The sequence below is a fragment of the Panthera uncia genome, chromosome E3 (genome assembly GCF_023721935.1).
Source record: "Panthera uncia isolate 11264 chromosome E3, Puncia_PCG_1.0, whole genome shotgun sequence".
Lineage (NCBI taxonomy): Eukaryota > Metazoa > Chordata > Mammalia > Carnivora > Felidae > Panthera > Panthera uncia.
The window spans coordinates 31,759,617-31,773,423 of NC_064815.1; the positions used below are offsets into that span (position 1 = coordinate 31,759,617).

At 44.7% G+C, this 13,807-nt stretch overlaps 1 long non-coding RNA gene and 1 pseudogene across 1 annotated transcript; one reads left to right on the forward strand and one right to left on the reverse strand.

Moving 5' to 3' along the window:
* Positions 1 to 4,295: 4,295 nt before the first annotated feature.
* Positions 4,296 to 7,324, reverse strand: LOC125928590 (40S ribosomal protein SA-like; annotated as a pseudogene).
* Positions 7,325 to 8,283: 959 nt separating this feature from the next.
* Positions 8,284 to 9,461, forward strand: LOC125928595 (uncharacterized). The gene is made up of 2 exons (XR_007459715.1): positions 8,284 to 8,371; positions 9,042 to 9,461. It is a non-coding gene; the product is annotated as an uncharacterized LOC125928595 (long non-coding RNA).
* The last annotated feature ends 4,346 nt before the right edge of the window (positions 9,462 to 13,807 follow it).

Sequence of the window (13,807 nt, forward strand, 5' to 3'; positions counted from 1 at the left end):
GAGGGTCCATGGAGCTCAATACAGATTTGGAGTTCATGGACAAGAAGAGAGAGGGGCAGAGGGAGTTCTACAAAGCATAATGATCGCATCTCTCTTTGCTCTGATTCCTATTATGATTTGGAAAAATAAATCAAAGCCCACATGCCTTCCACCCATCTGCCCCCACCACCGTCAAGTCCAAGGGATCTTGAGTTCACAAACAAATGGGCTGCTACCTGCAAAGCCACTTTGCAAAAGGCAGAGTGCTATTGGCAGAGCTTACTCGTCGTTACTGTCATATAAATGACCATTTAGGTTTGCATCTCTCTCTGTAGAGTTGGTGTGATAGTGTGGGGACAGAGGAAGAGGGCTTTAGGGTAAAGTCAACCCCTAGATTTCTTAATATGTCAGAGGGTCTTTAAGGGTGCCTTTGGCTGTGGCCGTATTGGGTGCGTTCAAAATTCAGGAGGCATGAAAAAAAAAAAGAGGATTTCATTTTACTCTCCCCAAATGGCAATTTAGTTCTGCATTTCCCTAACCTAATCAATGGGAGGCCACCCATGTCACTGTGGTGGAAGGCTTGCTGTGACATTACCATGGTTTCCTGCCGTACTCCACAAAGGTAAGATTGCCTATTTTCTTGAGACTCTTTTTTCAAGAACATTTGAGACTTCCCCCAGGAGAGAGCCAACAGGCAAAAGGTATAAGGACATTACCCTCAACTGTTTAGAGAGTTTTGAGAGAGATTATTCTAACAGGGGCTGTCACCTTCAAATCTTAATCCTTTTGGACCCTACAAACAGCCTACCAGGCTTCCTTTACTCACATCTGAGAACGCCTCTGGCAAAGGTAGACTGAGGACATTTCAGAGGGAATGAGCAATAAAGAGACCAGGTCTAAGATGCCAAGAAACCCTCCGTGGTCCAGCTCTCCCCACAGCCCTGGCTTTGATTTTTGATGTTCATTCCAGCTGCTCATGAATCTCTGAAGCGCGTCAGCCCTGATCCAGCGCTGAGAATTATATGTGGAATGTAGTCTTCTAATAAAAAAAAAATCTGAAATTAAATCCTTGTGTCCTTTGATAGTATCGTTCAAAAAGCAAAATTGCCTGCTCAATTATCCAGACAGTACTTTTTGCCTAGGCAGAGAAAAATGACACACAACAAAGCTAATATATTTAATATTATATTTTCAGAGGCACATACCCTAGAATATCTTGGTTAGTGTAATTAATTTCGTTGAGTTGTACCTACCAAGAATTTTTTTTTAATTACAGTGCTATCTGAATAGGTGTTACGATTACAGTAAGCCAACATTTTTTTAAAACAAAAAACTCATATTTATTGTCAAGCGATAGGAAGAAATTGAAAAAGGGATACAAATGTTACTGTGAAGGCTTGAACAACCACAATTTACTGCAAAGAGATAAAAACCGCACACCTCAGCCATATTATCACCATAATTGTGTGCTGTTTACTCATCTTGTAAAATAAACGGATCATGAAATGTGAGAGCACGTTTCAAAACATACATAGAAGGTGTTAGAGTGATTTTGCGTAGGCTGCCTGACTTAATTGTAAACTGTTTTTCTTTCAGTGGGAAGTGAGAAGGTATTAATTAGTCGTGATTTTGACAAGATTGAAAGTCCATGGACTTTGGCTCCAAGAGAACTGTGCAAAGGTGCTCCTGCATCCTTCAGAGGCTTTTTTTTTGTTTTTGTTTTTTGATTGTTCTTTGTTTTTTGGGTTGTTTTTTTTTTTTTAGGGATTAACGGCATTTAGTTGTTTGCTAATCCCCAGTGTGGGCACCCTGGAAGATCCAGGATTTGATAAACGTACGAGCGGCTCAGATTTTAACAAGGAACATTTCTCCTCTCACTGCAGGTAGCAAAGGGGAAAGCTAAGCCACACTGTGTGGCCCCAGGGAGCTGCAGACAGAGGACTAGGGCAGCAGCCACTGCACCAGCTGTCTTCCCACAACTTGAGAGGCTCTGGCACCACATCGAAATCTCGCTCAACACTCCTTCCCTTCCTTCCCGGTGACTTGTTCTGTGCCTCTTCCACCAACACGTTTTTATTCTTGGCAGCCAAAATAATTTATTGGTTTCCACTGTTCTCCTTGGCTGAATTCTCAAGTACACCGCCTCCCCCCTCCCTGGACAGACTGTCTATAATTCAGCTGGCATCTCATCAGCACCTTGCTGATCTTCCATTATTCCTTTCTCCAGAGTCGTGATTCTTTCTTCCTTCTCGGATCGAAGGGGAATCACAAGCACATGGACACCGTCCACTTGGGATTCCACCGAAGTGGGATTGCACTCTACCACATTTTCACTTCCTTGTTGAAATAAGCAAAATATCTCCTTTGCAATGGATAGTGAATCAGCTTCGCTAAGGCAACAAAACTGCCCATCACGGTTCCTCATTTCCCACTCGCAGCGTGACTATGAATGGCGTCCTCACCAGATGCCTTTTCTGAGCTTTGCGTGTCCTATTTGACCTGGATAATTAGTGTCATCCTCTTGTTTATGCAAAAACAAAGCCACTGTGACATAGGTTCTCTAAGGAGGTTGGGAATGGGGCCCAGACGTGTGGACAATGCGGTCAAATTCAGACCATCATCTTTGGCGATCCATCTTTCCAGGGAAACCAATGGAAATACACGTAACTCTGATGAGCCTCACCACTGCGGACATAACAAAGTGATAACATGGAAGCGGAAATGACTCATTTAAAACAGATGTCGAATTGCACTGTGCTCTGCATAACGGGCGTGTGTTTCACGCCACTCTCTCTTATTCTTGTAGTTTGGGCCACAGACTTCCATCAGTCCATTACTTTCAATGATGGATTCCAGGGAACAGTCAGTGGGAGCATTCGGCTGCCCTGGAACAAGGGCCCGCCTTGCAGCCTCCACACATCAGGGAGCGGGTGGAGGGAGCACAGCTCACCCTCACTCAACACCCGGGGATCAAAGCACACGTTAGGAGACTCCAGAGTGCCCGCCTCCTCCTCGTCCAGCTGCAGGACCCACCAGCCTGCGTCGGGAGCATATCACATCTCGGCATTTTGCTCCATAAGTTAACATTTTTTGGCAAACCCAACATGAAGGAGTTAACTTTTAAAAACACCGGCACCGAGCGAGGGACTGGAACAGGGCACCGAAGAGAGACAAACCTGGGACACATGTCTAAAAATAATACCTACATCTCCCTTTGCAACTTTAATTATTTTTACACCCCTGGTGAGCTGTCTGAGGGCTGAGGCGGGAAGGCTGTCCCAAGCCTCTCCGCAGTCCCTGACACTTGGTTGTTACTTTATTTAAAGCAGACATCAGGGGGCGCCTGGGTGGCGCAGTCGGTTAAGTGTCCGACTTCAGCCAGGTCACGATCTCGCGGTCCGTGAGTTCGAGCCCCGCATCAGGCTCTGGGCTGATGGCTCGGAGCCTGGAGCCTGTTTCCGATTCTGTGTCTCCCTCTCTCTCTGCCCCTCCCCCGTTCATGCTCTGTCTCTCTCTGTCCCAAAAATAAATAAAAAAAAAACGTTGAAAAAAAAAAAACAAAACAAAAAAAATAAATAAAGCAGACATCAGGCGAGGGAAAGGGGAGACTGAGGGTCAGGAGGGAGTTGGGGAGCATTGTCAAAGCCACCTACACTGTGGGCGGGACACCAGCTCCCTCAACAGCCTCGGGTAGAGGATTCTGAAAACCATCCAAAATTCAGATCTCCCTCCCCACTGCTTTGCAGGGCTCAGGAAGCAAAAGACACTCTTCTCAACATTGAATGTGGAGCCCCTGCCTTCCAACTGGGTCAGCACCACAGTGGTGGAGAAGACAGCCTCTCAGGATGAACCACAGTGACATACTACGGGGACAATGAAACCAGTCATTAAAGAGAATATGCTGTAGGAGGCTGCATGGCTCCTTCGTACAATAGTCAAAAACAAACACAATTCATTTATGGTGATGGAAGTCGCAATGGTGGTTATTCTTTGTGAACACTATCATCGAGAGGTGACTTAAGAGAAGCTTCTGCAGTGCTGGCTTCTATATCATGCTCTGGATTTATGTGCTTTGTAAAGATTTATCAAGTTGTACACTTGAGATGTGTGAATTCACTATATGTAAGTTACACCTCGTTAGTTATGTCTTTTCAAGGCTTCTCTCTCCCATAAACTATGAAAAATGTCAAACATATAGAAATGTATAGGGAACGATAGCTTAAACTCTGAGTACTCATGATTTAACTTTAAAAATATTTTCCTTCAAATCTTTTTTTATTTTTTATTTTTGGAGAAATAAGGCATCATCGGGACAACTGAAATCCTTGATGTATCTGTTTCTGATCCCATTGCCCGCCTTCCCTCTCCAGGGGATAATCACCATCCTGCATTCAATGTTTTTCATATCCATTCATGTTTTTACATCCTCCCAACATAAGTATTTTGTGTAGCCATAAAAGATACACGGTGTTGTTTTGTAGGCTTTTAAACTTTATATAAATGGTATCATACAGTTTGAGTCATTTTGCAAGTTTCTTTTTCAAGCAAGAGATTTTTGTTTTGAAGCTTAGCTATATGGATCCACGTGCCTCTGTTGTCCTCATTTTAACCACTATGTAGTACTCCGCTGTGAATGTAATTGCAAGTTATTTCTCCCTTCTGCTAAAGATAGACATTTAAGTTGATGGCAAAGACTGCTGGTTGCTTCCCAAACCCCCTCCCCCTTCCTCAGCAACAGACCTCATGTTATTCAGAGTAGCAACATGGCCAGTTGAAAAGACAGCTTTCCTCACCTTTCTTGTTCCCAGATGTGGCTACATCTATATTCTGGCCGCAATAAAATAAGCAGGGGTTCCTGGGTGGGACCAAAGAGGGTCGGATTGTGACGTGCCCTTTTCTTCCTCTTCTCTTTCCCTCTTCTTGTTCCTTGGAATGTGGATTTTATAGCTGGGGCTCCAGGAACCATCTTAAACCTTGGCTTGGGAAATTCCTTGAGAAATCCTTTTGGGATTGAATTCAGTTTGTAAATTAATTGGACGAGAATAAGTATCTTTATTAAACTGAAAATTCCTAAAGCTTGTATGTGATTGATCCATGCATTAAAACAAAATAAAACAAAACACCTCTGGTCTTGTTTGATACTTTTCTTCATAAAGTTTTTAAAAATTTGGTATGTTCACAATTGGTCTAAATACTTTTGGTTGTTGTTGTAGCTTTCTTCTATCGTGCTTGTGTGTCTTTTCCTTATATTACGTTTTCTACCTGGTTTCTATCATTCTAGAGGAATGCTACTGGTTTTGCATTTTGATTTTACATCCAGAATATTGCTTATCTCTTATCAGCATAGGATCCAAATTTCCTGATTTGCTCAGGACAATCATGGTTTTCAACCTGTTGATCTGGCATCCCACTTGGTCCGGCAATCATCCAAGTTCCTCATTTCTGATGAAGTGATATTTCTAGCAATTGCATTTAAATGGACCACAGTGGATTGGCAAACCTCAGCTTTGTAACTCCAGCTTCTGAAATGGTGTCACCCAAGTCTCATGTGAGACATCTTGGTCTTTGTGCAGTAAACAAAGTTCTCAATTGAACACATGGCTTAATGTGAAGGATGACCAGTGATAACCTCGTTTTCTTTTCCTGACTCTTTCTACGTGCAAGGTAACCGACACCTCCCTTTACAGGCCAGCAAGCAGGGCACCGGCTTGAACCCTCTTTGTGGCATCGTGAGAATTTGGTTTCGCCATCGTAATTATGTTAAATTTATAGTTTTCCCTCTTTTTCTAGTCTCTATAATAGCTTTTATAAGATGGGGCTCTCTCTATTCAATGAAGTTTTGTAAGAACTCATCTGTAAAACAGAATCAGCACCTTTTGTCTGTGTGTTTGGGGGTGGGAGTGTGGGATTGATGTCGAGGGTATTTTCCATTGCTGGCTCAATTTCTTTAATGGTTGTTGGTGTATTTAGGAGTTTTAAAACCTTCTTGAGTCATTGTTGGAAGTCTATATTTTTCTAGAAAATCATTCACTTTATCTAAGTTTTCAAGTTTGGTGACATAAAGTTGTTCATTATATCTGCCTTATTTTCTTTTCTTTTATTCCAATTAAAAAAAATTTCAACTGTATGTCCGTTTGTATCTATTTCTATCATTGTTTATTTACCTTTTTTCCCTCCTTTTTTTTTTCTTTTAGAAACTGTTTAATTTCTGCCAACCTTATTTCCATTTTGTTTGCCTTTCTGGAAGAACAGCTTAAAACCACTCACCAGTTGTTCCTACCCATTCAGTGGCCTGAGCGGTGGGAGCTGCAGACCCGAGCACTCCAGCTTTCAGTAGGGAGCTGCCATAGGGCACCTGCCCACCTTCTGATGAGTCTATGACTTCAGGTTGAGGAGCAGTGAACTCAGGAGCTGGTGAAGCCCATTCACCCTGATATTCCTCTTTGGTCACAGCCTTTTTCAGTAGCAGCCTGCTCTTCCTTTTCAATGTCTTCAGGATCTCTGCAGAAGTAGAGATCAAATATGACCTCCCATGGGTGTTCACTGGAAATGGTGCCATGCATGCGCAGAACTTCCTGGGGCCAGCATCCACCACATCAGACCTACTGAGCATGCTCCCTTGTTGTTGCAAGGGATGGCGATCTCCGCACAGTGCAGAGCAGAGTCTTTGTTACACAGAGCGATGGTAGACAGGTTAATATAAGATGCTTCCATGAGAGGTTGGTGGTCAGCACTGGGATCAGTAACCACCAGAGGATCTTGGCTCCCAGAAGGCTGCCTGGATGCGATTAGCAAAGGTTCCAGGAGTGAAGTGGCTGGCAATAGGAGTGGCTCCAGTAGCAGGGGACACTGCAGCCCAGCTCACTGGCCAGTACCCCTGGATGATATGACACTGACATCAACCGGGTTTTCAATGGCAACAATGGCACCAGCTGCCAGCAGAAAATTCTCTCAGGTCCTCTTCAGATTTATGTTGTAGACACCATCACTTTTCCTTTGTAGATGTACTGTTCCATTTGGAAGTCAAGGTTGATGCCACCTAAGTGGGTTCCTGCTGCAAAGAATTTGAGGACATCCTCCTCCTTCATTTGCAGGACATCAAGGGCTCTGGATCTTGTGATGGTTTCCCTTTAAGTTATGACAGGAATGCAGAACAATACCGTACGGACGCCTCTGTGGGTGGACTGAAAGGTTCCATCTAGTTTTAAATCTTGCTAAAGGCTTGTCTATTTTATTTGTTTGATTTAAAAGCCAGTTTTTGTTATTTTGTAATATTATTTCTCCTTTATCCTGCTTTTCTATTTCACTCATTTTCATGAATTGTAATTTTTTTCTCTGTTAAGACAAAAAAAGTAGCATTTTAACATAAGCAATAGTTCATTGCATTTGCCAGTATATTTCATGAATTTTTGTGTTGTTTCTTGTTTTTCGTGCCTTTCTTCCTTGTCCACTTCCCTCTGACATTGAGTATCTGGCGGTAATATAGTCTCTTATTTGTTGTATATCTGAAAATATCTCTGCTTTGCCTTGACTACTGAATGATAGTTTAGCTGGGTATAGAATCCAGGGAAGGTGTTTTTAAGAAGGTTTTCTTTGCTGTACTTATTACATTTTATAATTATATACATTATGTAATTATTTGAAAAATTCCCATCTCCCACCAGAATGACTTTTGTTTGTTTTGTCCACTACTGTGTGTCCTGGTCTGTAGAACAATGCCAGGCACATAGTAAGCACTCAATAAATAGTACTGAATGAATGAATGTATGAATGAATGAATCCCTCACTGGACTTTCTGTTCTCTGAGGGCAAGGTGGGTGTCTTACTGTCCAGGGTTGAGTTCCAATGACTTGTTTAGTGCCTGACATAGTAAGAATTAAATAAACATTTGTTGATGAATAAATGAATTCACCCAAGTTCTAAAACCAAAGAATAAAAATAGTACTCTTGGAAACTAGAGCCTTTTGAAAAAGCAACCTTTGGAGTCTTCTAGGTCTTCATTTTCTTTTTTAAAGTTTCTCCCCTGGGGTTAGCTGCCAGGGAGTTGGGGACAGAGAGGGGACTTTCATGAAACCAAGGCCCTCCCTGGAGTGTTCCCTTTTACCAAGTCTGCACAAACCTTCAAAGACCTGTTCCCAGAAAGGATAATGTTGCCCAGCTTAACATGGAGCCTGGTTGAAACCTTGTTTCTAAACAGACTGTACTGCATCATCACCAGTGGCTCCTTTAAGGGAAAAGGGTGTCACAATAGGAAAGATGACATCCAGGTGCAGACTGCATGGATGGTCACAGTGACTAATAAAATATTCAGCAGTTGCTGCTGTGGCCTCAGCAAGGACGTGCAGCAGAGCCAGCTGATGCCTGAGTGTGAGGAAGTGCACCGGGATTCGTGGTAAGGCCCATTTAGGAAGGAGTTGGGGGCCTCTGAGGCCCATTGTACAGGAGGCATTTAAAAAGTTGGCCCCCTGAGAGCACTAATGTGCTTCGATTTGGCCATTTATGAAAGGGAAGGGACTATTAGGACTCAGAAAAGATGTCTGGCCTGCACCATTTAGAGGACACAGGGGTCACCTGTGTGTCAACAGAGTAAAAGGGTCATTCATAAAGCCCTACATCTATTTGTCAGCCCTACAGCCGAGCTCACCACGCGGGAGGCAGTGTGGCAAGAGACGCGCTATTGCGTTTCTCTACTTTCTGGTCAATTCTAACAGTTTGCAGTTGAATGTTGCTCTCATGGATGTGTGGTCCCAACTCCAGACAGTTTCCATAGGCACAGATGGCTCCCAGTCCTGCTCAATCCGCCCCCTTAATTGAACGAGGCCAATAATCTTGTAACCGACGCCCTCTGCCAGTTGGTGATGGGGCTACGGTGCATATCTCTGCCTCTGGACACTCGCAAGACCTCAACGCTCACTGACAGCCAAGTGAGAAAGACACAAAGAGTGGAGAAAAACGAGTTTTAAAGATGCCAAAGCTAACGTGTTAGCAAGATTTTAAAACATGTTTCCCTTGGCTTGTGGAGAACAGAGAACAGACCTTTTCTCAAACTGCCTCTCTTTCAGCCGTGACGTCTTCTCTGAAACATGGAAGTTATATAAACAGAAAAAAACGTCCCTTCCAAATATTGGTTCAGATGCAGGAAGTACACAGTTGCCAAAGGAGATGAACAAACTAGGAATCAGAAAAAAGCAAATTATTCTTGAAGGCATCAAAGTAGGTTTCCCAAACAAAGGAGAGTGCTATTTCTTTGTTAAGGAAGAAAAAAAAAAAAGCCATTATGGAAAAACTTTACCCTTTAATGTCGATGTGCGACAAAAACGCTTTCGCTCTGATCTGCGACCTGTCTTTCTTGCCATTCTCCAACTTCGGTGTCCTCCAGAAAGGGATTTACTGAGTGGCTTTACACATCTTTCAAGTAAAGATTAACAACAACAATAATAATAAAGTAATAAAATGGCCACGAATCTTGGCACAACCTGAAACCATATGTTCTGAGAGTTGCTTCATTCACTGCTAATTAAGTTTCCTTCCCCTCCCCTCCAACACACAAAATGAGACCTTTTTTTGGGATCCAACAAATAGCTTCAGGCATGTGGGCATCTTGATGGAGTCTCTTCTTCTCTTTGGAGGATCAAATCCCAGCCAGCTTTGTTTGAAGTTCAGAGCCCTGCATGGCATCTGAGAAGTGTTAATAAAACAGGAGCGCATGTGTGAAGTTACTCTAAAATTCCCAAGACTTCATCCCAGGAGGGAAGCGTAACAACGACTCACTGACTTTAACAACAACACCGCCACAGAGGATGGTCTACCAGTCACCCTGACACGATGGAATCACACGTGTCTTCGGGCCCCAGGCCACCCGAAGAACTCAGGTGCGGCCATCAGTACATTCTCTGCCTCTCTTCTAATCAACGTCCTGTCCAGACGGTCACCAGCCCTCTCTGCAGCAAAAGCCACTGAGCATTTGGGTATAAACATAGCTTGTTTGTCTTGTGTTAGTGCAGCCTTGCAAAACACAGATGTTCTCCTTTTAATCCTGTTTGTGCTCTGCGATGGTCACACTTGGTGTCATTTGGCTGCAGGAATCCCCTCTAGGAATGATCCTGCAAGAAACAGCCTGTGCGTGGAGCCATCTGATTTGGGGCAGTTGCCCGCTTCTGTGCAAAGCTGAGCACAGTTAATTTATTGGAACAGAATGGGTTATAAGGGTGAGGATGATCATATAAATACCTTTTTTTTTTTTAAGGCAAACTATATAGAATCTAATCATCTGGACCTACAAGGTAAGTTTATGATTACGTGTGTGTGTGTGTGTGTGTGTGTGTTAACGTTTATTTATTTTGAGAGAGAGGGAGAGTGAGGGGCAGAGAGAAAGAGGGATAAAGAACCCCCAGCAGGCTCCACATCATCCACACAGAGCCTGGTGAGGGGCTTGAACTCTTGAACCGTGAGATCATGACCTGAGCCGAAATCAAAAGCCAGATGCTTAGCCAACTAGGCCACCCAGGTGCCCCAGCTTATGGCTCTGTTTCCTGTACTTTTGGATTTTCACTCCTCCACCAGGATTTCTTGGCTTTCCCCAGAGACATGGCATGTCTTCAGAGTCAAGAGCTCAGACTAATGGCGAACAGTCTGGGTTCAAGACCCGGACCTGCTGCTCCCTAGCTGTGTGGCCTGAGGCAAAGCACCTTACCTCTCTGGGCTGTTTCTTCATCGGTAAAGAGGAGCTAGGGCCGTTGTGAAGATTAAGGGGGATACTTCCCAGAGGCACATGGAGTAAACGTGTAATACATGTTCGTAATTCTTTTTGTCTGTGTCCCTCATTTCAGGCCTTGATCTTGATCAGCAGCAAGAGCCGGCTCGAGGCTCAGAGCCTTGTAATGAAGCAGACTGTGTGCACAGAAATGCCCACCTTGTCCCTCCTTTGGATCAAGGAGTGAAGTCCACTGTGAACCACAGAATTATCACAAAGCGCATGTCGCTGAGGGGCTGGGGTGCAAATTGTGGATTAGCTGTAGAGAGAGGGTCGGTCCTCGATGAATCGGACACGGGGCAGATCAGTTTGGACGTGCAAAGGAAGATCCAGATTCAGGGATGGTTAATTAAGAGCCTACTCTGTGCTCAGAAATTTGTTAGGTCTATTTTCACGTGTGGTTTTGTGTAACACCCGTGACAAATCTATAGCACAGGTACCATTATGATTTCCGATCTATAGACGTAACTGAGCTTTAGGGAAGCTAAACAATTTGTCCGCCATCCAAAAGTTGCCCTCTGCCTGCGGGATGAAGTCCCAGACCCCAGGGATGCTCTGCAGCCTGGCCCTCCATCTATCCACCCCCATTACTCCATCCCCCTGCCTTATCCCTCGCTGTCACCCAAAGGAAACCGGCTTTTTTTCCCCCTACCTTAAAGGAGACTGAGACTCCCACAGCCAGCAATACAACCAGCAGAAAACCCAACCCCCCCGAAGGACTGAACTGTAATGATAGTCTTTACTGACAATTTCCCACGGAAGGGCCTTCACACACAGAGGGATGTCCTAAAAACCCACTTTCCATGCTTCTCACCTCAAAGCCCTGGTTCTTCCGGGAGCTGTTCCCCCCCATCCTCTTCTCTCCTTCATTAATTCTTTAATGCCAGTCCTTTGTTCCCTCCTTCCTGCAACCCCACCCCCACCCCCGCCCCATCCTTCCTCTAATAGAGGAAAGTGATCAGCTCTGGCCTTTGACCCCGGGGCCTGTCCCCTCCCCACACAGCTCAGCAGGGCAAGGCCAGCAGGAAGGTGTTTGAAAGATTGCAAATATGTATACTAACTTTTTTGTCCTTTATCTGATTTGCCTTGCATTCTAGCAACACTGTGATGGGGGCTCGGTTTCTTGCGTGGGCCTCGAGGGGTCTTTTCTCTGAGACTCACTCTGCCCAGGCAGCTTCTTTATCATTCCTCTGCCTGGTGGTCACCACGTGATGTTGGATTATATCGAACTCCCGCCTTATTTTGAGTTTCCTCTTTTTTTTTTTTAACTTTTTAAAAATTATTTTATGTTTATTTTATTTTGAGAGAGGAAGAGAGAGAGAGAGCACGCGCACAAGTGGAGGAGGGGCAGAGAGAAGGAGAGGCAGAATCCCAAGCAGGTTCTGCACCATCAGCACAGAGCCCAAGGCAGGACTTGATCCCATGAACCACAAGATCATGACCTGAGCAGAAATCAAGAGTCGGAAGCTTAACCGACTGCACCACCCAGGCTCCCCTCGAGTTTCTTGAGGGACCCACAGCCAACTCTCCACAGAAGATGGCTTCTGCTGTTCTTTAGGAGTGCCTTAAGCAAATGAGAATTGATTCTTCTCAACGACAAAAAGACAAGAGATGGGCTGTTACTGGTGTTGACTCAGCAACCACTGGGAGTCAGGGCCGGCCTCTCCATGGTCCCGCAGCCTTTCCCTTGCCCTGGGAGCCCCGTCACAGCAAGATGGCCCTGGGGTTCTAGATGGAGCATCTGTGTTCAAGGGAGGGGGAAATAGGGAGCCGAGGCAAGCGGCTCTCTGAACTTTAGCCAGGAATGCAACGGCATTCCTAGAACTTGGCCTTGTCTTGGATGTGAACCAAGGTGTCTCATCGGCCGTCACTGGGTTGCGAGGGCTTCCCCAGCTTGTTTAACGGGGTCTTGTGATCTGATTTGGTTTTGCATTTATTTTATTTATTTTTCTATCACAGTGAAATTCACATGACATACAGTAACCATTGTAAAGGGAATAATTCAGTGGCATTTACTAGGCATGCAGCTTCCACCTCTACCTAATTCCGAGGCATTTTCACCCCCCGGGAAGGAGACCCTGAGCAGTTACTCCTCACTGTCCCCGCCCTCTGCTTTCTGGTTCCAGGGATTTACCTAAACTGCACATTTCTTATAAGATGGAATTCTACAACATGTGACCTTTTGCATTGACATCTTTTACTCGGCATCACGTTTTTGAGGTTCATCCACACAGTATCGTCTATCAGAACTTCGTTCTTTTTTTTTAATTTTGTTAAAAAAATATTTCATGTTTATTTTTGGAAAGAGAGAGAGACAGAATGTGAGCGGGAGAGGTGTAGAGAGAGAGGGAGACACAGAACTCAAAGCAGGCTCCAGGCTCTGAGCTGTCAGCACAGAGCCTGACGCAAGTCTCGAACTCATGGACTCACAGACCGTGAGATCATGACCTGAGCCAAAGTTGGTTGCTGCTCAATCAACTGAGCCATCCAGGTGCCCCAGCATTCTGTTTTTTTTTTTATGGATAAATGATTTTTTTATTGTATGGATATACCATAATTCGTTTGCCCATCCATCTGTTGGTGGACATCTGGGCTGTTATCATGTCTCTCGAGCCTAGGCATGCTGGCTCCCAGCTGTGGACCTCTGCAGAGTGGCCTGGGCCCCAGAGTAAAGAGGTGCATGGAGGAGGCTCCAGAAGGAGGGTGGGGGGACTGAGCCTGGGTGACTCCGTCAGTCAAGTGGCCGACCTCGGCTCGTGTCATGATCTCACGGTTCGTGAGTTTGAGCCACACATGGGCTCGCTGCTGTCATGGGCTCCCATGCTGTCATGGGCTCGCTGCTGGCTCCCTGCTTTGGATCCTCTGCACCCCCCGTACCTTCCCCACTTCTGCTCTCTCTCAAAAATAAATGAAACATTTCTTTTTAAAAGAAGCCTCCATAAATGTCCATCAACTGATGAATGGATAAAGAAAATGTGGTCTATATGTACAATGGAATACTACTTGGCAATGAGAAAGAACCAAATCTGGCCATTTGCAGCAACGTGGATGGAACTGGAGGGTATTATGCTAAGT